Genomic DNA, 23,966 nt, shown 5'->3' on the forward strand with positions numbered 1-23,966 from the left:
GGCCGCGGAGGGATTTGAAAACAAGGATGGAAATGTTAAAATCGAGGCGTTGCCGGACTGGGAGCCAATGGAGGTCAGCGAGCTCACAGGGTGATGGGAACTATAGAATGTTCAGAGAAGGTTCACGAGGTTGATTCCTGAGATGAAGGGGTTGTCTTATGAGGAAAGGTTGAGCAGGTTGGGCCTATACTCATTGGAGTTTAGAAGAATGAGAGGTGATCTTATTGAAACATATAAGATTCTGAGGGGGCTCGACAGGGTAGATGCAGAGAGGATGTTGCCCCTCGTGGGGGAATCTAGAACTCGGGGGCACAGTTTCAGAATAAAGGGTCGCCCTTTTAGAACTGAGATGAGGAGGAATTTCTTCTCTCAGAGGGTCGTAAATCTGTGGCACTCATATCACAATAAGTTGCCTTTCACGACTGCAGGACATCCCAAAGCACCCTACAGACAGTGAAGTCCAATGCCTATAAAGCATTGAATTCAAAATCTACATCATCGAATCCCTCCACAGCCTTGCCCCCCCCCCAACCCCCCCCCCACACCCACCACCCCACCCCCCCACCCCCACCCCACCACCCCCCCCCACCACACCCCCCCCACGCCCCCCCTTCACCTTGCCCCACGCCCCCCCTTCACCTTGCCCCACGCCCCCCCTTCACCTTGCCCCACGCCCCCCCCTTCACCTTGCCCCACGCCCCCCCCTTCACCTTGCCCCACGCCCCCCCTTCACCTTGCCCCACGCCCCCCCTTCACCTTGCCCCACCCCCCCTTCACCTTGCCCACCCCCCCCTTCACCTTGCCCACCCCCCTTCACCTTGCCCCACCCCCCCCTTCACCTTGCCCCACCCCCCCCTTCACCTTGCCCCACCCCCCTTCACCTTGCCCCACCCCCCTTCACCTTGCCCCACCCCCCCTTCACCTTGCCCCACCCCCCCCTTCACCTTGCCCCCCCTCCCCTTCACCTTGCCCCCCGCCCCCCCCCCTCACCTTGCCCCCCCGCCCCCCCCTCACCTTGCCCCCCCCGCCCCCCCATCACCTTGCCCCCCCTTCACCTTGCCCCCCCCTTCACCTTGCCCCACCCCCCCCTTCACCTTGCCCCCCCGCCCCCCCATCACCTTGCCCCCCCGCCCCCCATCACCTTGCCCCCCCGCCCCCCATCACCTTGCCCCCCCGCCCCCCATCACCTTGCCCCCCCGCCCCCCATCACCTTGCCCCCCCGCCCCCCCATCACCTTGCCCCACCCCCCCCTCACCTTGCCCCACCCCCCCCTCACCTTGCCCCCCCGCCCCCCCCTCACCTTGCCCCCCCGCCCCCCCCCTCACCTTGCCCCCCCCGCCCCCCCCTCACCTTGCCCCATCACCTTGCCCCCCCTTCACCTTGCCCCACCATTGGCGGCCGTGCCCTTCAGCTGTCTGGGTGATAAACAACGTCCCCTCGAGGCTGCGCGCGTGTGCAGCCCCACAGCAATCGGGAAGGTTCCTCGCAAGCTGCTCCTTCTAAAATACCGCATGGCAAATTTAAAGGTACCCCGCGCAGAAAACAAACTTAGAGTGAACATTGGCGCTAAGATCTCGAATTCCCTCTCCGAACCTCCTTAAAACCTACCTGTTTGACCAAGCAGATTTAATAGTAACTTTTAAAAAGGGAATTGGATATCTTCTTGAAAAGGGCAAATTTGCAGGGCTATGGGGAGAGCGCAGGGCCGGGGGGGGGAGGATGGAGTGGCGGGACTAATTGGAGAGCTCTTTCAATGTGGGCACGATGGGCCAAATGGCCTCCTTCTGTGCTGTGTGAGTCTACGCCCACCCACCCCCACACCCCCAATTAAAAAAAGGAATTCAATATGTTGTTGATTTTCTAACTCGCAGAAGCAGCCGTTCCCAGGAAAAACAGAGCCAGAGGCAAGGAAGGAGTCAGAGGTGACAGCTGGATCTCGTTGAGTACATTGGCAACAAGGGAGGGAGAGGTAATTCTATATTCCTCAATGTAGATGGTTTTGTAGGTTTTTCAGCGGTGAGTGGGGGGGTGGTTAAGGACAAGTACGTGAAGCCTTTGAAAGATTACACCCCCCAACCACCACTCCCACATCGTAACATTCTTTCCTTTGTGGAGGACAGGTTTTGTTATGCCCCCTTGGCCGCTCGTCAGTTCCTCCCGCTGTATCTCACGGAGCAGGAATGTGAGCATCAGGTCAGTCCCCCACAGCTGGCGGATGTGACGCCGGGGCTTCACGTCTTTATAAGGAAAGCTTCTCACTTCAAAACAAAGAATTGTGTGTGTGGTCCTCCTGCAACTGGAACAGGGCGGGGACCCAGCAGACCCCTGGAGTGACTCGGAGGGGCACAGACCATTGACTTGCAAGGGGCCAGCCTGTCCTGGATTAACTGACAAATTTTCCACTAAAAAAGGGGGGAAAAAAAGACTCTCTGGATATATATTTTTTTTAATAAGGTTGCCCAGTGTCTGACTCGCCTAGAGAGCCATCCCCACACTTCAGATTCTCCAAACCAAACTGCTGAGAATTCCACATCAGTGGAGTCAGAGCTACAACCCACTGACCAGAGAACTTAGGTACAGGTTGGTTAGAACTGAGGTTTAAGGCCCCCCCCACCGGAGTGAGTCTGTGCGGGATCTGGTGGAGCTCGAAAATGTGTGTGTGATTGACCGGTCCCGACACTTTTCTGGCCAGAACCACCTTAGCCATTAGGGCATTGAGTTATTGAGTTATCAGCAGCTGAGAGGGAGGAATCTCAGACCCCAGTGACAGGTCTACCTCCCAGGTCTCAGGACCTGCCCAGCTCAGATCTACCCCTCCTGGTCCCAGGACCGGCCTGTCTCAGGTCCACCTCTCCTGGTCTCAGGACCTGCCCAGCTCAGATCTACCCCTCCTGGTCCCAGGACCAGCCTGTCTCAGATCGACCCCTCCTGGTCCTAGGACCTGCCCAGCTCAGATCTACCCCTCCTGGTCCCAGGACCTGCCTGTCTCAGATCTACCCCTCCTGGTCCCAGGACCGGCCTGTCTCAGATCTACCCCTCCTGGTCCTAGGACCGGCCTGTCTCAGGTCCACCTCTCCTGGTCCCAGGACCGGTCTGTCTCACATCAACCCCTCCTGGTCCCAGGACCTGCCTGTCTCAGGTCCACCTCTCCTGGTCCTAGGACCGGCCTGTCTCAGGTCCACCTCTCCTGGTCCCAGGACCTGCCTGTCTCAGATCCACCTCTCCTGGTCCCAGGACCTGCCTGTCTCAGATCTACCTCTCCTGGTCCCAGGACCGGTCTGTCTCACATCAACCCTTCCTGGTCCCAGGACCTGCCTGTCTCAGGTCCACCTCTCCTGGTCCTAGGACCGGCCTGTCTCAGGTCCACCTCTCCTGGTCCTAGGACCGGCCTGTCTCAGGTCCACCTCTCCTGGTCCCAGGACCTGCCTGTCTCAGATCTACCTCTCCTGGTCCCAGGACCGGTCTGTCTCACATCAACCCTTCCTGGTCCCAGGACCTGCCTGTCTCAGGTCCACCTCTCCTGGTCCTAGGACCGGCCTGTCTCAGGTCCACCTCTCCTGGTCCCAGGACCGGCCTGTCTCAGGTCCACCCCTCCTGGTCCCAGGACCTGCCTGTCTCAGGTCCACCTCTCCTGGTCCCAGGACTGGCTTGTCTCAGGTCCACCCGTCCTGGTCCCAGGACCTGCCTGTCTCACATCAACCCCTCCTGGTCCCAGGACTGGCTTGTCTCAGGTCCACCCGTCCTGGTCCCAGGACCTGCCTGTCTCACATCAACCCCTCCTGGTCCCAGGACTGGCTTGTCTCAGGTCCACCCGTCCTGGTCCCAGGACCTGCCTGTCTCACATCAACCCCTCCTGGTCCCAGGACTAGCCTGTCTCAGGTCCACCCCTCCTGGTCCTAGGACCTGCTTGTCTCAGGTCCACCCCTCCTGGTCCTAGGACCGGCCTGTCTCAGGTCCACCTCTCCTGGTCCCAGGACCGGTCTGTCTCACATCAACCCCTCCTGGTCCCAGGACCGGCCTGCCTCAGGTCCACCTCTCCTGGTCCTAGGACCGGCCTGTCTCAGGTCCACCTCTCCTGGTCTCAGAACCTGCCTGTCTCAGGTCCACCTCTCCTGGTCCCAGGACCGGCCTGTCTCAGGTCCACCCCTCCTGGTCCCAGAACCTGCCTGTCTCAGGTCCACCTCTCCTGGTCCCAGAACCTGCCTGTCTCAGGTCCACCCCTCCTGGTCCCAGAACCTGCCTGTCTCAGGTCCACCTCTCCTGGTCCCAGGACCTGCCTGTCTCAGGTCCACCCCTCCTGGTCCTAGGACCTGCCTGTCTCAGGTCCACCTCTCCTGGTCCCAGAACCTGCCTGTCTCAGATCTACCCCTCCTGGTCCCAGAACCTGCCTGTCTCAGGTCCACCCCTCCTGGTCCCAGAACCTGCCTGTCTCAGGTCCACCCCTCCTGGTCCCAGAACCTGCCTGTCTCAGGTCCACCCCTCCTGGTCTCAGAACCTGCCTGTCTCAGATCTACCCCTCCTGGTCCCAGGACCGGCCTGTCTCAGGTCCACCCCTCCTGGTTTCAGAACCTGCCTGTCTCAGATCCACCTCTCCTGGTCTCAGAACCTGCCTGTCTCAGATCCACCCCTCCTGGTCTCAGAACCTGCCTGTCTCAGATCCACCTCTCCTGGTCCTAGGACCTGCCTGTCTCAGGTCCACCTCTCCTGGTCCCAGGACCTGCCTGTCTCAGGTCCACCCCTCCTGGTCTCAGAACCTGCCTGTCTCACATCAACCCCTCCTGGTCTCAGAACCTGCCTGTCTCAGGTCCACCTCTCCTGGTCCTAGGACCGGCCTGTCTCAGGTCCACCTCTCCTGGTCCTAGGACCTGCCTGTCTCAGGTCCACCCCTCCTGGTCCCAGGACCGGCCTGTCTCAGGTCCACTTCTCCTGGTCCCAGGACCTGCCTGTCTCAGGTCCACCCCTCCTGGTCCCAGGACCGGCCTGTCTCAGGTCCACTTCTCCTGGTCCCAGAACCTGCCTGTCTCAGGTCCACTTCTCCTGGTCCCAGAACCTGCCTGTCTCAGATCTACCCCTCCTGGTCCCAGGACCGGCCTGTCTCAGGTCCACCCCTCCTGGTTTCAGAACCTGCCTGTCTCAGGTCCACCTCTCCTGGTCCCAGAACCTGCCTGTCTCAGGTCCACCTCTCCTGGTCCCAGGACCTGCCTGTCTCAGGTCCACCTCTCCTGGTCTCAGAACCTGCCTGTCTCAGGTCCACCTCTCCTGGTCCCAGGACCTGCCTGTCTCAGGTCCACTTCTCCTGGTCCCAGAACCTGCCTGTCTCAGATCTACCCCTCCTGGTCCCAGGACCGGCCTGTCTCAGGTCCACCCCTCCTGGTTTCAGAACCTGCCTGTCTCAGGTCCACCTCTCCTGGTCCCAGAACCTGCCTGTCTCAGGTCCACCTCTCCTGGTCCCAGGACCTGCCTGTCTCAGGTCCACCTCTCCTGGTCTCAGAACCTGCCTGTCTCAGGTCCACCTCTCCTGGTCCCAGGACCTGCCTGTCTCAGGTCCACCTCTCCTGGTCCCAGGACCTGCCTGTCTCAGGTCCACTTCTCCTGGTCCCAGAACCTGCCTGTCTCAGGTCCACCCCTCCTGGTCCCAGGACCTGCCTGTCTCAGGTCCACCCCTCCTGGTTTCAGAACCTGCCTGTCTCAGGTCCACCCCTCCTGGTCCCAGGACCGGCCTGTCTCAGGTCCACCTCTCCTGGTCCCAGGACCGGCCTGTCTCAGGTCCACCTCTCCTGGTCCCAGGACCTGCCTGTCTCACATCAACCCTTCCTGGTCCCAGGACCTGCCTGTCTCAGGTCCACTTCTCCTGGTCCCAGGACCTGCCTGTCTCAGGTCCACCCCTCCTGGTCCCAGGACCTGCCTGTCTCAGGTCCACCTCTCCTGGTCCTAGGACCTGCCTGTCTCAGGTCCACCCCTCCTGGTTTCAGAACCTGCCTGTCTCAGGTCCACCCCTCCTGGTCCCAGGACCTGCCTGTCTCAGGTCCACCCCTCCTGGTTTCAGAACCTGCCTGTCTCACATCCATCCCTCCTGGTCCCAAGACCTGCCTGTCTCACATCAACCCCTCCTGGTCCCAGGACTGGCTTGTCTCAGGTCCACCCCTTCCAGCTGGTTAGTTGCCAGAGATATAATGCAGTGGATTCCCAATAAACATACGAGTTTGCCAAGAAATGTTATGTTGAGATAAGGACTCTACAAACTCGAGCGAACACAGGCAGCTTGTATCAGAGCCAGTACAATCAACTAATTATATAATTCAGCCTAAACCCAAACAGAAAACATTGAATGATTCTGCTAAATAAATAGCACTACATCTGCAAATGTGTCAAAATCCTGACTAAAATAAGTAGAGTGAATATATTTAATGTGCCGAGTGTGTCAAACCGATAACAGGGAAAGTTATGTACATGAGTTACTCTGTAACGATCAGGAATTGTATATGATGAGAGTGAATGGGAAGGCATTTGATCCACTGGGATTCTGTACAATGGGAGAGAATGGGAAGGGGTTTGAGTCCATTGGGATTGTGTACAGTGGGAGTGAATGGGAAGGGGTTTGGGTCCATTGGGATTGTGTACAGTGGGAGTGAATGGGAAGGGGTTGGGTCCATTGGGATTGTGTACAGTGGGAGTGAATGGGAAGGGGTTTGGGTCCATTGGGATTGTGTACAGTAGGAGTGAATGGGAAGGGGTTTGAGTCCATTGGGATTATGTACAGTGGGAGTGAATGGGAAGGGGTTTGGGTCCATTGGGATTGTGTACAGTGGGAGTGAATGGGAAGGGGTTTGGGTCCATTGGGATTATGTACAGTGGGAGTGAATGGGAAGGGGTTTGGGTCCATTGGGATTGTGTACAGTGGGAGTGAATGGGAAGGGGTTGGGTCCATTGGGATTGTGTACAGTGGGAGTGAATGGGAAGGGGTTTGAGTCCATTGGGATTATGTACAGTGGGAGTGAATGGGAAGGGGTTTGGGTCCATTGGGATTGTGTACAGTGGGAGTGAATGGGAAGGGGTTTGGGTCCATTGGGATTGTGTACAGTGGGAGTGAATGGGAAGGGGTTTGGGTCCATTGGGATTGTGTACAATGGGAGTGAATGGGAAGGGGTTGGGTCCATTGGGATTATGTACAGTAGGAGTGAATGGGAAGGGGTTTGGTCCATTGGGATTATGTACAATGGGAGAGAATGGGAAGGGGTTTGGTCCATTGGGATTGTGTACAATGGGAGTGAATGGGAAGGGGTTGGGTCCATTGGGATTGTGTACAGTGGGAGTGAATGGGAAGGGGTTTGGTCCATTGGGATTATGTACAGTGGGAGTGAATGGGAAGGGGTTTGGTCCATTGGGATTGTGTACAGTGGGAGTGAATGGGAAGGGGTTGGGTCCATTGGGATTGTGTACAGTAGGAGTGAATGGGAAGGGGTTTGGGTCCATTGGGATTGTGTACAATGGGAGTGAATGGGAAGGGGTTGGGTCCATTGGGATTGTGTACAGTGGGAGTGAATGGGAAGGGGTTTGGGTCCATTGGGATTGTGTACAGTAGGAGTGAATGGGAAGGGGTTTGGGTCCATTGGGATTGTGTACAGTAGGAGTGAATGGGAAGGGGTTTGGTCCATTGGGATTATGTACAATGGGAGTGAATGGGAAGGGGTTTGATCCATTGGGATTGTGTACAGTAGGAGTGAATGGGAAGGGGTTGGGTCCATTGGGATTGTGTACAATGGGAGTGAATGGGAAGGGGTTTGGTCCATTGGGATTATGTACAGTGGGAGTGAATGGGAAGGGGTTTGGTCCATTGGGATTGTGTACAATGGGAGTGAATGGGAAGGGGTTGGGTCCATTGGGATTGTGTACAGTGGGAGTGAATGGGAAGGGGTTTGGGTCCATTGGGATTGTGTACAGTAGGAGTGAATGGGAAGGGGTTTGATCCATTGGGATTGTGTACAGTAGGAGTGAATGGGAAGGGGTTTGGTCCATTGGGATTGTGTACAATGGGAGTGAATGGGAAGGGGTTTGGTCCATTGGGATTGTGTACAATGGGAGTGAATGGGAAGGGGGGGCTTTGTGCCATTCGGATTCTATGCTCAGATGAGGTATATGCTTACCTGGGGTCACCTGTGACATCTAAAGCTGCTTTGTATAAAGTGGAATTTAAAAAAAAAATGTCCCAGTAGAGTTCAGGCAGGGGTACCTCGACAGCAATCAGGAGAGCCACCCCACACTGATCTTTCCTCCACCCTACAATAAGGACACTCAGGTCAATTGTAGCACCCCTATCGCAAGCCAAGCTGGGTGCAGCTAGCCCAGCACAGGCAGGGCGATCGAAGGTGGCACCTTTGTATGGGCCCAGCTTCACACCGAAAGGTAAATCCTTGAACTAACACAGGGACGTCCAAATGCTGGCCCTTGGGCCGCATGCAGGGCCTGAGCCTCAGTAACCCAGCCCTTGAAGCCGAGGCATCTCGGACTGATGTAAAAGATCCCACGGTACTATTGTGGAGAAGAGCAGGGGAGTTCTGGCCAGTAATTACCCCTCAATCAACATCACTAAAACAGATTATCTGGTCATTATCACATTGCTGCTCGTGGGAGCTTGCTGTGCGCAAACTGGTTGCCATGATTCCTACATTACAACAGTGACTACACCTTAAAAGTACTTCATTGGCTGTAAAGAGCTTTGGGACGTCCTGAGGTGGTGCAAGGTGCTATATAAATGCAAGTCTTTCTTTCTATTGCTTGTATTTCTGACTCGTTACTTTGCCCTGTTGGAAATTCCTTGACCTGGAGGTTTGGAAAGGGCACAGTTGCCTCACTGGATAAATCCTAAATCATTAACAGTGAGATCTATCAGCATCAGTGAAATAAAGAATAGATTTGCCTTCCAAAGCTAGGCTTTATTAACTTTAAAATCTGCAGCACATCTTCCCACATCCAGTCCCAACCAAAGCTGGAAAAGAACTGAATTTAAGGTGGCCACAACACATCATGTGATCATCAACTACCAATGAGATTACAACATATATCCCAAGGCAGTTAACAAACAACCAATCACAATACTTTTACTAAACAAGGAATAATCACCACAATCAGCAACTTCAGCTAGCTACAGATTTTTTTTATTCGTTCACAGGATGTGTGCGTCACCGGCAAGGCCCAGCATTTATTGCCCATCCCTAGTTGTCCTTGAGAAGGTGGTGGTGAGCCGCCTTCTTGAACCGCTGCAGTCCGTGTGGTGAAGGTGCTCCCACAGTGCCGTTAGGGAGGGAGTGCCAGGATTTTGACCCAGCGATGATGAAGGATCGGCCGATATACTTCCGAGTCAGAATGGTCTGTGACTTGGGGGAGAACTTGGAGGTGGTGGTGTCACCATTAATGGGAGCATCAATTTAATCTTTATATGTAGCTTCGAGGCTCCATATTATACACCCAACTGACCCACAAAGACAAACAGCTTGGGCACTCCTGGACTAAGGCATCACAGAACTCACTACCACATAGAGCGGCTGAGGTGAATAGCATAGATGCACATAAGGGGAAGCTAGATAAACATGAGGGAGAAAGGAATAGAAGGGTGAGGTGAAGAAGGGTGGGAGGAGGCTCGTGTGGAGCACAAACACCGGCATAGACCAGTTGGGCCGAATGGCCTGTTTCTGTGCTATAAATACGATGTAAAGAGACTGGAAGTTTAGGCAGTGGATTTAGGTGTGCAGAGTGACTGAGCGATTTTTACAGTATGATACAAGTGTCCACCTCCATGGCCTCGCCCCTCCCTATCTCTGTAATCTCCACCAGCCCTATAATCCTCCGAGGTCTCTGCCCTCCGCCAATTCTGGCCTCTTCAACATCCCTGATTTCCATCGCTCCACCACTGGCGGCCGTGCCTTCAGGCGCCTGGGCCCTGAGCTCTGGAATTCCCTCCCTAAACCTCTCCGCCTCTCTCTCCCCTCCTTTAAGACGCGCCTTAAAACCGACCTCTTTGACCAAGCTTTTGCTCATCTGCACTAATATCTCCTTTTCTGGCTCGGTGTCAAATTTTGTTTTTTTTGCAAATGCGCCTTGCTTCTTTTGGAACCACGGGAAGAGATTTCTAGTACAGCGCGAAGCCAGCAGTGCATTGTTGTGGCATGTCATCATGGCAACCCTCCAGGCTTCATCTCGCAATACTGATTCAAGTTTTGATACTACATTCAAAAGCTGGGCTGTCGGCAGGTCCGACTCAGTGTTGGTGTTATGCAGCTGTTCCTTGGCGTGTCTGCGCAGAGTGTGGAAGGGTGAGGCTGCGTTCCTTGACCATGTGGGCCACAGCTTTTCCCATGAGCTGCTGTTAATATCTCGAGATAGTTCTGGGTGTCAAAAGTGTGAATTCCTATCGCTGATGTTCTCTAACCACAGTGAGCATAAAAATCAATCCCCCACACACACAAAAAAGGCATATACAGAAACCAACTCAACAAATATAATGTGGATATAAAAAGAAAAGATTGCATTTATAATAGCGTCTTTCACTACCACCGTACGTCCCAAAGCGCTTTACAACCAATGAAGTACTTTCTGAAGTGCAGTCGCTGTTGTAATGTGGGAAACGCGGCAGCCAATTTGCACACAGCAAGCTCCCATAAACAGCGATGTGATAATGACCAGATCATCTGTTTTCAGTGATGTTGATTGAGGGATAAATATTGGCCCCAGGACACCAGGGAGAACTCCCCCTGCTCTTCTTCCAATAGTGGCCGTGGGATCTTTTACATCCACCCGAGAGGGCAGACGGGGCCTTAGTTTAACTCATCTGAAAGACGGCACTTCCGACAGTGCGGCGCTCCCTCAGTACCGCCCCTCCGACAGTGCGGCGCTCCCTCAGTACCGCCCCTCCGACAGTGCGGCGCTCCCTCAGTACTGCCCCTCCGACAGTGCGGCGCTCCCTCAGTACTGCCCCTCCGACAGTGCGGCGCTCCCTCAGTACCGCCCCTCCGACAGTGTGGCGCTCCCTCAGTACTGCCCCTCCGACAGTGTGGCGCTCCCTCAGTACCGCCCCTCCGACAGTGTGGCGCTCCCTCAGTACTGCCCCTCCGACAGTGCGGCGCTCCCTCAGTACCGCCCCTCCGACAGTGCGGCGCTCCCTCAGTACTGCCCCTCCGACAGTGCGGCGCTCCCTCAGTACCGCCCCTCCGACAGTGCGGCGCTCCCTCAGTACCGCCCCTCCGACAGTGCGGCGCTCCCTCAGTACATAGAAACATAGATGATAGGAGCAGGAGTAGGCCATTCGGCCCTTCGAGCCTGCTCCGCCATTCAATGTGATCATGGCTGATCATCCAAATTCAGTACCCTGTCCCTGCCTTTTCCCCATATCCCTTGATCCCTTCAGCCTCAAGAAACATATCCAACTCTTTCTTGAATATATTTAATGAACTGGCCTCCACCGCCCTCTGTGGCAGAGAATTCCACAGGTTCACCACTCTCTGGGTGAAGAAATTCCTCCTCATTTCAGTCCTAAATGGCTTACCCCTTATCCTTAGACTATGACCCCTGGTTCTGGACTCCCCGGCCATCAGAAACATCCTTCCTGCATCTAGTCTGTCCAGACCTGACAGAATTTTATAGGTTTCGATGAGATCCCCTCTCAATCTTCTAAACTCCAGTGAGTATAAGCCCAATCGACACAACCTCTCCTCATACGTCATTCCTGCCATCCCAGGTATCAGCCTGGTGAATCTTCGCTGCACTCCCTCCATGGCAAGAACGTCCTTCCTCAGGTAAGGTGACCAAAACTGCACACAATACTCAAGGTGCGGTCTCACCAAGGCCCTGTACAACTGTAGCAAGACATCCTTGTTCCTGTACTCGAACCCTCTTGCTACGAAGGCCAACATACCATTTGCCTTCTTAACCGCCTGCATGCTTACCTTCAGCGACTGGTGCACAAGGACACCCATGTCTCTTTGCACTTCCCCTTCTCCCAATCTATTGCCATTCAAATAATAATCTGCCTTCCTGTTTTTGCCACCAAAGTGGATAACCTCACATTTATCCACATTATAGTGCATTTGCCATGTTTCTGCCCAATCACCCAACCTGTCCAAATCGTACTGGAGTTTCCCGACATCCTCCTCGCAGCTTACCCTCCCGCCCAGCTTTGTGTCGTCTGCAAATTTGGAGATATTACATCCAATTCCCTCGTCCAGATCAAAGCCTTCAGGCTTGTTTTTTTAACGCTCTTAGACCTATTAGAATTATTATTTACTGTGGCCACGTTTGATTTAAACCGTTGATTTCTCTGACTGCCACTTTTGTTTTTCTCCTTCCTATCTTTTGCTTTTATCCCTGTTTTCCTTTCCTCTGTCTCCCTGCTCAGGTTCCCAACCCCCTGCCATTTTAGTTTAAACCCCCCCGAACAGTGCTAGCAAACCTCCCCGCAAGGATATTTGTCCCGCTCTGGTTCAGGTGCAACCCGTCCGACTTGTACAAGTCCCACCTTTCCCAGAAGCAGGCCCAGTGATCCAGGAAACTAAAGCCCTCCCTCCTGCACCAACTCTTTAGCCACGCATTCATCTGCTCTATCCTCCTATTCCTATACTCACTAGCACGTGGCACCGAGAGTAATCCAGAGATTACAACCTTTGAGGTCCTGCTCTTTAATCTGCTACCTAGCTCCCTAAATTCTTGTTGCAGGACCTCATCCCTCTTCCTACCTATGTCGTTGGTCCCAATGTGAACCACGACCTCTGCCTGTTCACCCTCCCCCTTCAGAATGTCCCTCCGACAGTGCGGTGCTCCCTCAGTACCGCCCCTCCGACAGTGCGGCGCTCCCTCAGTACCGCCCCTCCGACAGTGCTGCGCTCCCTCAGTACCGCCCCTCCGACAGTGAGGCGCTCCCTCAGTACCGCCCCTCTGACAGTGCGGCGCTCCCTCAGTACCGCCCCTCCGACAGTGCGGCGCTCCCTCAGTACCGCCCCTCCAATAATGCGGCGCTCCCTCAGTGCTGCCCCTCCGACAGTGGGGCGTTCCCTCAGTACAGCCCCTCAGACAGTGCGGCACTCCCTCAGAACTGCCCCTCCGACAGTGCGGTGTTCCCTCAGTACTGCCCCTCCGACAGTGCGGCGCTCCCTCAGTATTGACCCTCCAATAGTGCGGCGCTCCCTCAGTACTACCCCTCCGACAGTGCGGCGCTCCCTCAGTACAGCCCCTCCGACAGTGCGGCGCTTCCTTAGTACTGCCGCTCCGACAGTGCGGCGCTCCCTCAGTACTGCCCCTCCGACAGTGCGGCGCTCCCTCAGTACTGCCCCTCCAACAGTGCGGCGCTCCCTCAGTACCGCCCCTCCGACAGTGGGGCGTTCCCTCAGTACAGCCCCTCAGACAGTGCGGCACTCCCTCAGTACTGCCCCTCCGACAGTGCGGCGTTCCCTCAGTACTGCCCCTCTGACAGTGCGGCGCTCCCTCAGTATTGATCCTCCAATAGTGCGGCGCTCCCTCAGTACTACCCCTCTGACAGTGCGGCGCTCCCTCAGTACAGCCCCTCCGACAGTGCGGCGCTCCCTTAGTACTGCCCCTCCGACAGTGCGGCGCTCCCTCAGTACTGACCCTCCGACAGTGCAGCGTTCCCTCAGTACAGCCCCTCAGACAGTGCGGCACTCCCTCAGAACTGCCCCTCCAACAGTGCGGTGTTCCCTCAGTACTGCCCCTCCGACAGTGCGGCGCTCCCTCAGTATTGACCCTCCAATAGTGCGGCGCTCCCTCAGTACTACCCCTCCGACAGTGCGGCGCTCCCTCAGTACAGCCCCTCCGACAGTGCGGCGCTTCCTTAGTACTGCCGCTCCGACAGTGCGGCGCTCCCTCAGTACTGCCCCTCCGACAGTGCGGCGCTCCCTCAGTACTGCCCCTCCAACAGTGCGGCGCTCCCTCAGTACCGCCCCTCCGACAGTGGGGCGTTCCCTCAGTACAGCCCCTCAGACAGTGCGGCACTCCCTCAGTACTGCCCCTCCGACAGTGCGGCGTTCCCTCAGTACTGCCCCTCTGACAGTGCGACGCTCCCTCAGTACCGCCCCTCCGACAGTGCGGCGCTCCCTCAGTACCCGCCCCTCCAATAATGCGGCGCTCCCTCAGTGCTGCCCCTCCGACAGTGGGGCGTTCCCTCAGTACAGCCCCTCAGACAGTGCGGCACTCCCTCAGAACTGCCCCTCCGACAGTGCGGTGTTCCCTCAGTACTGCCCCTCCGACAGTGCGGCGCTCCCTCAGTATTGACCCTCCAATAGTGCGGCGCTCCCTCAGTACTACCCCTCCGACAGTGCGGCGCTCCCTCAGTACAACCCTCCGACAGTGCGGCGCTTCCTTAGTACTGCCGCTCCGACAGTGCGGCGCTCCCTCAGTACTGCCCCTCCGACAGTGCGGCGCTCCCTCAGTACTGCCCCTCCAACAGTGCGGCGCTCCCTCAGTACCGCCCCTCCGACAGTGGGGCGTTCCCTCAGTACAGCCCCTCAGACAGTGCGGCACTCCCTCAGTACTGCCCCTCCGACAGTGCGGCGTTCCCTCAGTACTGCCCCTCTGACAGTGCGGCGCTCCCTCAGTATTGATCCTCCAATAGTGCGGTGCTCCCTCAGTACTACCCCTCTGACAGTGCGGCGCTCCCTCAGTACAGCCCCTCCGACAGTGCGGCGCTCCCTTAGTACTGCCCCTCCGACAGTGCGGCGCTCCCTCAGTACTGACCCTCCGACAGTGCGGCGTTCCCTCAGTACAGCCCCTCAGACAGTGCGGCACTCCCTCAGAACTGCCCCTCCGACAGTGCGGTGTTCCCTCAGTACTGCCCCTCCGACAGTGCGGCGCTCCCTCAGTATTGACCCTCCAATAGTGCGGCGCTCCCTCAGTACTACCCCTCCGACAGTGCGGCGCTCCCTCAGTACAGCCCCTCCGACAGTGCGGCGCTTCCTTAGTACTGCCGCTCCGACAGTGCGGCGCTCCCTCAGTACTGCCCCTCCGACAGTGCGGCGCTCCCTCAGTACTGCCCCTCCAACAGTGCGGCGCTCCCTCAGTACCGCCCCTCCGACAGTGGGGCGTTCCCTCAGTACAGCCCCTCAGACAGTGCGGCACTCCCTCAGTACTGCCCCTCCGACAGTGCGGCGTTCCCTCAGTACTGCCCCTCTGACAGTGCGGCGCTCCCTCAGTATTGATCCTCCAATAGTGTGGCGCTCCCTCAGTACTACCCCTCTGACAGTGCGGCGCTCCCTCAGTACAGCCCCTCCGACAGTGCGGCGCTCCCTTAGTACTGCCCCTCCGACAGTGCGGCGCTCCCTCAGTACTGACCCTCCGACAGTGCGGCGCTCCCTTAGTACTGCCCCTCCGACAGTGCGGCGCTCCCTCAATACTACCCCTCCGACAGTGCGGCGCTCCCTCAGTACAGCCCCTCCGACAGTGCGGCGCTCCCTCAGTACTGACCTTCCGACAGTGCGGCGCTCCCTCAGTACAGCCCCTCCGACAGTGCGGCGCTTCCTTAGTACTGCCGCTCCGACAGTGCGGCGCTCCCTCAGTACTGCCCCTCCGACAGTGCGGCGTTCCCTCAGTACAGCCCCTCAGACAGTGCGGCACTCCCTCAGAACTGCCCCTCCGACAGTGCGGTGTTCCCTCAGTACTGCCCCTCCGACAGTGCGGCGCTCCCTCAGTATTGACCCTCCGACAGTGCGGCGCTTCCTTAGTACTGCCCCTCCGACAGTGCGGTGCTCCCTCAGTACTGACCCTCCGACAGTGCAGCGCTCCCTCAGTACTGCCCCTCCGACAATGCGGCGCTCCCTTAGTACTGCCCCTCCGACAGTGCGGCGCTCCCTTAGTACTGCCCCTCCAACAGTGCAGTGCTCCCTCAGTACTGCCCCTCCGACAGTGCGGCGCTCCCTTAGTACTGCCCCTCTGACAGTGCGGTGCTCCCTCAGTACTGCCCCTCCAACAGTGCGGCGCTCCCTCAGTACTGCCCCTCCGACAGTGCGGCGCTCCCTTAGTACTGCCCCTCCAACAGTGCGGTGCTCCCTCAGTACTGACCCTCCAATAGTGCGGCGCTCCCTCAGTACAGCCCCTCTGACAGTGCGGCGCTCCCTTAGTACTGCCCCTCCGACAGTGCAGTGGACCCTCAGTACTGCCCCTCCGTCAGCCTAGATTTTTGTGCTCAAGTCTCTGGAGTGGGACTTGAACCCACACGCTTCTGAATCAGAGGCGAGGGTGCTACCCACTAAGTCATGGGTGACACATGCACAAAAGAGATCTGTGCTACACTTTTGAGGTTGTTTTCATATCTTCACACTCTTCCCTTGGAGATTAGTGTGAAGCAGTGGAAGGATTCATGGACTGACTAACAGTCTGACAGGACGTGAGCACTCCTTCAATGGCTGTGACCATCATTATACCAGCCCATAGGGTGGTTCGTCCTATATGGCAGGAGGGTTTTATGAGCTCCCACAACTCAAACGATGGGGGCAGTGGGGTCAACCACCTGACATGAATATCCCACGGGCTGTCAACCCAGAATTCTGAGCCGGAGCTCTGGTCTCCACTCACCAAGACACACCTGAAATACTGTGCACAGTTCTGGTCTCCATACACGTAGAATCATAGAATGGTTACAGCACAGAAGGAGGCCATTCGGCCCGTCGAGCCTGACGTAAGAAAACTACTAGGCACTTGGTCTGAGTATTAAACAAGGCTTTAATCAACTGTTTTTCAACATGGAGATCTAGTTGTGTCCTTCACTAGTTCCTGTTAAAGAATGTCCTGCGCAAGCTGGGCCCGTGCCCGAGTATTTATACTCTCCCTGGACAGCGCCACCAGCAGGCCGCCCAGTATTACGTCATAAGTCATTTCCACATGAATGACAAGATTCATGTCAGAGCCCGTGCCAGCCCTCTGCAAGAGCACTTCAGCTAGTCCCACTGCCCCACCCACCACCACCCCCCCCCCCCGCCCTTTCCCCGTAGCCCTGCAATTTTTTTTCCTTCAGGAGTTACAGTTCTGATAGAGTTAAAATTATGAACAGGGTTCGATAGGGTAGACGTAGAGAAGATGTTTCCCCTTGTGGGGGAGACCAGAACTCGGGGCCGTCAATATAAGATCGTCACTAATAAATCCAATAGGGAATTCAGGAGAAACTCCTTTACCCAGAGAGTGGGGAGAATGTGGAACTCGCTCCCACAGGGAGTGGTTGAGGCGAATAGCAGAGATGTGTTTAAGGGGAAGCTAGATAAACACACGAGGGAGAAAGGAATAGAAGGATGTGCTGATGAGGGGAGATGAAGAGGGGTGGGAGGAGGCTCGAGTGGAGCAGAAACACCGGCACGGAGCAGTTGGGTCGAATGGCCTGTTTCTGTGCTGTAAAGGTCTATGTCTATGTCATTCTATGTCTGCAGCAGGGGGTTTGAACCCTGCACCTTCTGACTCAGAGGTGGGAATGCCACCACAGTTCTGAGGTCTGGGGAAAGAATGAGTTACGAGTAGGAGACGGTCTTGAGTCTTGATTTTAACAGCAAGAGAGGAGGAAGACCGTATGCAATGTATTTTCATCACTTATGCTAATGTGCATCCAGATTTGTAATGGCTTCATTATGAGAGGGAGGCCACATGACTGATTGCCGATGCTCCCTACTGTGTGAGCCCAGGTTCCCTACAGTCCGGTGCTATCGCGCACACAAGCTCGCCGTGCGACCCGCGTGATTCATTAAGACTTTGGTTTCGGGAAGTTTTATTCAGGACGGGCCAAATCGATAAAAAGGCTGGTTTCGTCATGACGTTCCTCTCAGGCTCAGCCAGGCAGTGCTTGGTACTGTGGGTAGGTGGGAGCGAACAGCAAAAATTGCTGAGCATTCTTCAGCATGGTCATCTTTCACAGTCCTGCCCAAAAAAGGTAAATTGGAAAAAGTAGTGTGGGACAACGACCGCACCTCTACTGTGGAATGTCTCAGGGTTCCAACTTGCTGCACTGACTAAGGCAACAGAAAAGCACGCTTGGCACTAACCTTTCACCTACTTCTGTCTCGCCTGGTTCCCAGAGGCGGAGATTGATTAACCCTTAGAGTCACAGTCATAGGGAAAAAATTCAGTTGTTTGCGTCTCCCGTTAGCGCCGTAAGAGGGCGCTAATGGGGCGCAAAGCAACTAGCGCCCGGGCGCGGCGATGTTTGCACCGCTCGCGAAATTAACTAGACATGTTGCGGCGGCGCTAAACACTACCGCCACGATCTCCTGCGCCGGCAGATCATGACGTCAGTCGAGTGCGCAACGCCCCGGTAGCGTCCCGGACCGGATATTGAGTGGCGCCCCCTGCCTTACCGCCTGCCGCTAGCAACGACAGGTTGAGGGGAGTGTTACGCTGTCAGGAAGGGACTGGGGGAGCGCTATTTAAAGGCGACCGCTTCTTGCCTTTTTTTGTTGGTGACATTTTTTGCACCACGCATTCTGAGAGAGAGAGAGAGAGACTTCTGGAGAGATTCAACGCTGTGTGCAGGAGTTTTGGGGACTGAGCAGCACTTTGCAGATTCATTTTGATTTGCCCTTCCTTGCTTCACCAGCGCTCTGAGGTAGCGCCTCGCTCCTCGGCATTTGCACCTTAAGACAGGTGTGAAGCACCTGATTTAGCGCTCCAATCACCTCCAGGGGCGATAAAAGCCAAGTTTGCTGTTGGAGGCGATAATTAGCGCCAGGCGCTAAACTTTGCACACGGTCGATAATGGCGCCCCAAACAGGGCGATACTGAATTTATTCCCCATAGAGTCATAGAGTTATACAGCACAGAGAGAGGCCATTAGATCACCTTTCAACCTTCTACACTCGAGGGAATACAAGCCCAGTCTGTGCAACCTGTCCTCAGGCGAGGAGAGAGTTAAAGGTAAGACGTTACTGAGATGCAGCTTCCTCCCACCAGGCGGTTTGCCAACACCGACCACTTCACAGATTTGACGATGTTTAGGTGTTCAAACCCAGCGAGACAGCCAAGTGACTCAAAATCGATAAGCAGTATTTCCCCGGTTATGGGCTGTTGTGTGTTTTGACTCTGACTGTTTGTTGAGTCTGTCCCACATTTGGAATGCTGCCGGCCCCTCTCTCCACAGCCCGAGAAAATTCCCGAGAGTAAGACTCAATTTTGTTCCTGTTTGTTGCTAGTTTATGCCCCTGATGGTGCTGACTCAGGCCAGGGCTATGGCTTGATGGGCTTCGGCAGCCTTCCACTGCTTCACCAAAGTGCCCGGCCTCTGTGTGTGAACCCACTCGGGGGAGGTCCGTCAGGTTATTCCACCGTGGCGGCATCACACCCGAGCCCGACCCGGCCCTCTGCCCAACAGCCACCCATGTTGGAGAGGGAACCGTGGCTTATTTTTTTCCCCTTCCCTAACCCAGTTGAGATGAGCTATCCCAGTGCAGGCTAAAGGGATTTCACTTGGGTCAGCGCCTTTATCCAATAAATGGAGAAACAGCCCTGGCTCAGTGGGTAGCACTCTCACCTCTGAATCAGTAGGTCGTGGGTTCAAGTTCCACTCCAGGGGTTTCAGCACAAAATCCAGGTTGACATTCCCAGTGCAGTACTGAAGGAGCGCCGGACTGTCGGAGGGGCAGTACTGAGGGAGCGTCGCACTGTCGGAGGGGCAGTACTGAGGGAGTGCCGCACTGTCGGAGGGGCAGTACTGAGGGAGCGCCGCACTGTCGGAGGGGCAGTACTGAGGGAGCGCCGCACTGTCGGAGGGGCAGTACTGAGGGAGCGCCGCACTGTCGGAGGGGCAGTACTGAGGGAGAGCTGCACTGTCGGAGGGACAGTACTGAGGGAGCGCCGCACTGTCGGAGGGGCAGAAGTGAGGGAGCGCCGCACTGTCGGAGGGGCAGTACTGAGGGAGTGCTGCACTGTCGGAGGGGCAGTACTGAGGGAGCGCCGCACTGTTGGAGGGGCGGTACTGAGGGAGCTCCACACTGTCAGAGGGGCAGTACTGAGGGAGCGCCGCACTGTCGGAGGGGCTGTACTGAGGGAGCGCCGTACTGTCGGAGGGGCAGTACTGAGGGAGCGCCGCACTGTTGGAGGGGCGGTACTGAGGGAGTGCCACACTGTCGGAGGGGCGGTACTGAGGGAGTGCCGCACTCTCTGAGGTGCAGTCTTTCGGATGAGACGTTAAACCGAGGCCCCGTCTGCTCTCTCTCAAGTGGACGTAAAAGATCCCACGGCACTCTTTCGAAGAAGAGCGGAGGAGTTATCCCTGGTGTCCTGGCCAATATTTATCCCTTAATCAACATAACAGAAACAGTTTATCTGATCATTATCACATTGCTGTTTGTGGGAGCTTGCTGTGCGCAAACTGGCTGCCGCATTTCCCACATTACAACAGTGACTACACTCCAAAAGTGCTTCATTGGCTGTAAAGCGCTTTGAGACGTCCGGTGGTCATGAAAGGCGCTGTAGAAATGTAAGTTTCTTTCTCTCCACTGCCATGTAATCTCCTGAGAGAGGCAAAGAGCCAGAGAAAAACCCAGGGCCAATAAGGGCAACAACAAAAAAATCCCTCTGGAATATGCCTCTCTGACCCCCCTCAGGCGATCGAAAACCCGGTCTGGGAGACCGTGTGTTATCTGTTAATCCACTTGCCTTCTTTATGATGCGATCTTGGCCCCAGCCAGGAACCGGTCCAGCACCCTCTTGAAGGTGTGCTGAGAGTCCGCACCCACCCCACCAGCCAGCAACCCCGTTCCAGAGGCTCCCTGCTCTCCGGGACAAGAAGAACTGCCCAACGTCCCGTCTATTCCTACTCTGGCGTAGTTTAAACGCGTGTCCCCTGGTCCTCCCCAGTCGGTCAAACTGGAATAATCTTCTCAATCAGCGCGCTGGCCAGCCCTTTCATTGTTTCATGAATAATGTCACAAGTCCCGTGGCAGCAGACGAACAGAGTCCATGGGCATCGATCGACTGCCCTCTGGTACCTCACCCGACCGGCCGTTGCTGATTTTAACTCGCCCTAATCAGGGGGCCGGCGGGGCGGGGGGTGAGGGGGGAAGGTCACTCTAGCCCCCCAGGCTTCTGCCTAATCCCATCACTGCCTTTACACCAGATTCCCGATTCAGTCGCGACGCCAACAAAGATGGCGGCCAGGAGACCAGCTCTGGTCCCGCAGCCAATGTCCTTCTTAAAATGGCTGCCATCAGTCACGTGACTGCCGGCGTCCATTTTTAAAAAGGACGTCGAGCTTCACTTGACGAAGTTTCCCCTCTTTCGCTGACAACTTTCACCTGACAACTGAAGTATATTTTTTGGAAAAGCCCGTTGTTTTTTGTTTTCAGCCGGTGTGCTGTGGTGGAATGGGAGTTTGTGCCCAGGTTCCAAGAAGAAGCCAAACATTTCTCTACCGGGGATGGGTGGCAAAATGCAGAGGCCGAATCGTGGCGTGCAAGCTCCTCGCAACGGTTACAGCACAACATTGGCACAAGGCTTTGGCAGCAAGTCTTCCTACTCACCCCCACCCTGTCACCGGGGAAAACGGCTCGTAATGTGGGGAGGCTACCAGAAAAAGAAGGGGTGAAAGTATGAATGAATCCCCTAGATTCAATCACCTTTTAGTTCACCACATCTGTTTCTGTTCAGTGGTTCTTATTGTTTAGATTTTAAACAGACAGCGGGATGCACATTTTTGAACTTGCTGATGTTTTTCGGGGGGTGGGAAGGGAGTCAAGCTCCTTGGTTCATGCGGAGTGTCACTACTCCTGGCAGGAGACGGTGTTTATCCAATTGCGCCTCTCCCTCTGGTTGCCATGGAGCTCTGGCCAAAGAAATGCATGTGGTCTTTTTTTAAAAAAGAAAATGAGGCTTGCTGTGTAACAAGTGAGATTGCTCAATCAAGCTGGCCGCCCCCGCTCCCGCCCTCCTTAAAATGGCCGCCAAGAGATTTTTGGTGGCCATTTTAAGAAGGATATTTGACTCTACTTGAACTTTGCACCTTTTTAATCTTCTCTGGGCCCCTCAGTCGTAGGGGAATTGAAAATATCCCACGTTAAATGTTTATAAAGCATTGCAGATGGAGGTGTTAAGGGGGGGCCATGCTTTTGACCTAGTGGCCATTGCAAGAGTGGCATTAGATAGAACGTGGCCTCCTTGTCCTGTTAGCCACATTTGGTGTGTGGACCAGGGGCCCTTGGGAATGGGCCAGAGGGAAAGGAATCATCTAGCTCCCCGGGCAGTCCAGAAAGAACAGCGCCTGTCACCACCTCAGGACATCCCAAAGCGCTTCACGGCCACTTTTGAAATGTAGTCACTGTTGTAATGTAGGAAACGCAAACCACAAGTTGTGCACAGCAAGATCCCACAAACAGATAATCTGTTTTAAGGTGTTGTATGAGGGAAAACACCCCTGCTTGTCTTCGAAATAGTAGCCATGGAATATTTTACGTTCATCTGAAGAGGGCAGGCAGGGCCCTCGGTTTAACATCTCATCCCAAAGACGGCACCTCCGACAGTGCGGCGCTCCCTCAGTACTGCCCCTCCCACAGTGCGGCGCTCCCTCAGTACTGCCCCTCCCACAGTGCGGCGCTCCCTCAGTACTGCCCCTCCCACAGTGCGGCGCTCCCTCAGTACTGCCCCTCCCACAGTGCGGCGCTCCCTCAGTACTGCCCCTCCCACAGTGCGGCGCTCCCTCAGTACTGCCCCTCCCACAGTGCGGCGCTCCCTCAGTACTGCCCCTCCCACAGTGCGGCGCTCCCTCAGTACTGCCCCTCCCACAGTGCGGCGCTCCCTCAGTACTGCCCCTCCCACAGTGCGGCGCTCCCTCAGTACCGCCCCTCCGACAGTACGGCGCTCCCTCAGTACCGCCCCTCCCACAGTGCGGCACTCCCTCAGTACTGCCCCTCCCACAGTGCGGCGCTCCCTCAGTACTGCCCCTCCCACAGTGCGGCACTCCCTCAGTACTGCCCCTCCCACAGTGCGGCGCTCCCTCAGTACCGCCCCTCCGACAGTGCGGCGCTCCCTCAGTACCGCCCCTCCCACAGTGCGGCACTCCCTCAGTACTGCCCCTCCCACAGTGTGGCACTCCCTCAGTACTGCCCCTCCCACAGTGCGGTGCTCCCTCAGTACTGCCCCTCCGACAGTGCGGCGCTCCCTCAGTACCGCCCCTCCGACAGTGCGGCGCTCCCTCAGTACCGCCCCTCCGACAGTGCGGCCCTCCCTCAGTACCGCCCCTCCCACAGTGCGGCGCTCCCTCAGTACCGCCTCTCCGACAGTGCGGCCCTCCCTCAGTACCGCCCCTCCGACAGTGCGGCGCTCCCTCAGTTCCGCCTCTCCGACAGTGCGGTGCTCCCTCGGAGTGTCAGCCTAGCTTTATGTGCTCATGTCTTTGGAGTGGGACTTGAACCCACAACCTTCTGACTCAGAGGCGAGTGTGCTACCAACTGGGCCACAGCTGACACTTTAGGGAGCAGGGAGTGGCTAGTCATGATGCTCCGGCCATCGGGAGAGCAGAGCAGGCTTGATGGACCATTTCCCGACAGCGGTCTGGAGGTCACCAGCTTTTGAATGGAAAAACCGGGCAGGCGCGTAAATTTGAATGGGCCACGCAGCCCGTTAAAGGGGCCGCACTCCCGGAAAAAAATTAGAGGGAACGTTGTTTCCCGCCTGCCATTTTCGTCTGTTCCTATGGAACCCGTACCCCAGCGCAAGTCAGAAGGCGGGGGGGGGGAGGGGAAGAAGGGGGTGAAACTGGACATGAAAAAAAAATCAGCTCAATACAATTCTGATTTTTAATTAGCTCCAGGCACTCTTCTGGGGGGTTTTTAAAAATATTTTTGCCAGCATCCTGTGGCATCAAAGGAACTCATGATTTGCATTGCTGAAGCCCTCCGGTGATTTACATGCACCAGTCGGCTGCCTAAAGCCTCCGCAGTCTGAGCCCCCTGATTAAGAAATTCCTGACGCCTTGCCAGGAAGCTCGAGGTTACGTCATC

Source organism: Somniosus microcephalus, unplaced genomic scaffold, assembly GCF_052327205.1.
Source record: "Somniosus microcephalus isolate GS21.2 unplaced genomic scaffold, FLI_Smic_1.0 unresolved_chr2, whole genome shotgun sequence".
Lineage (NCBI taxonomy): Eukaryota > Metazoa > Chordata > Chondrichthyes > Squaliformes > Somniosidae > Somniosus > Somniosus microcephalus.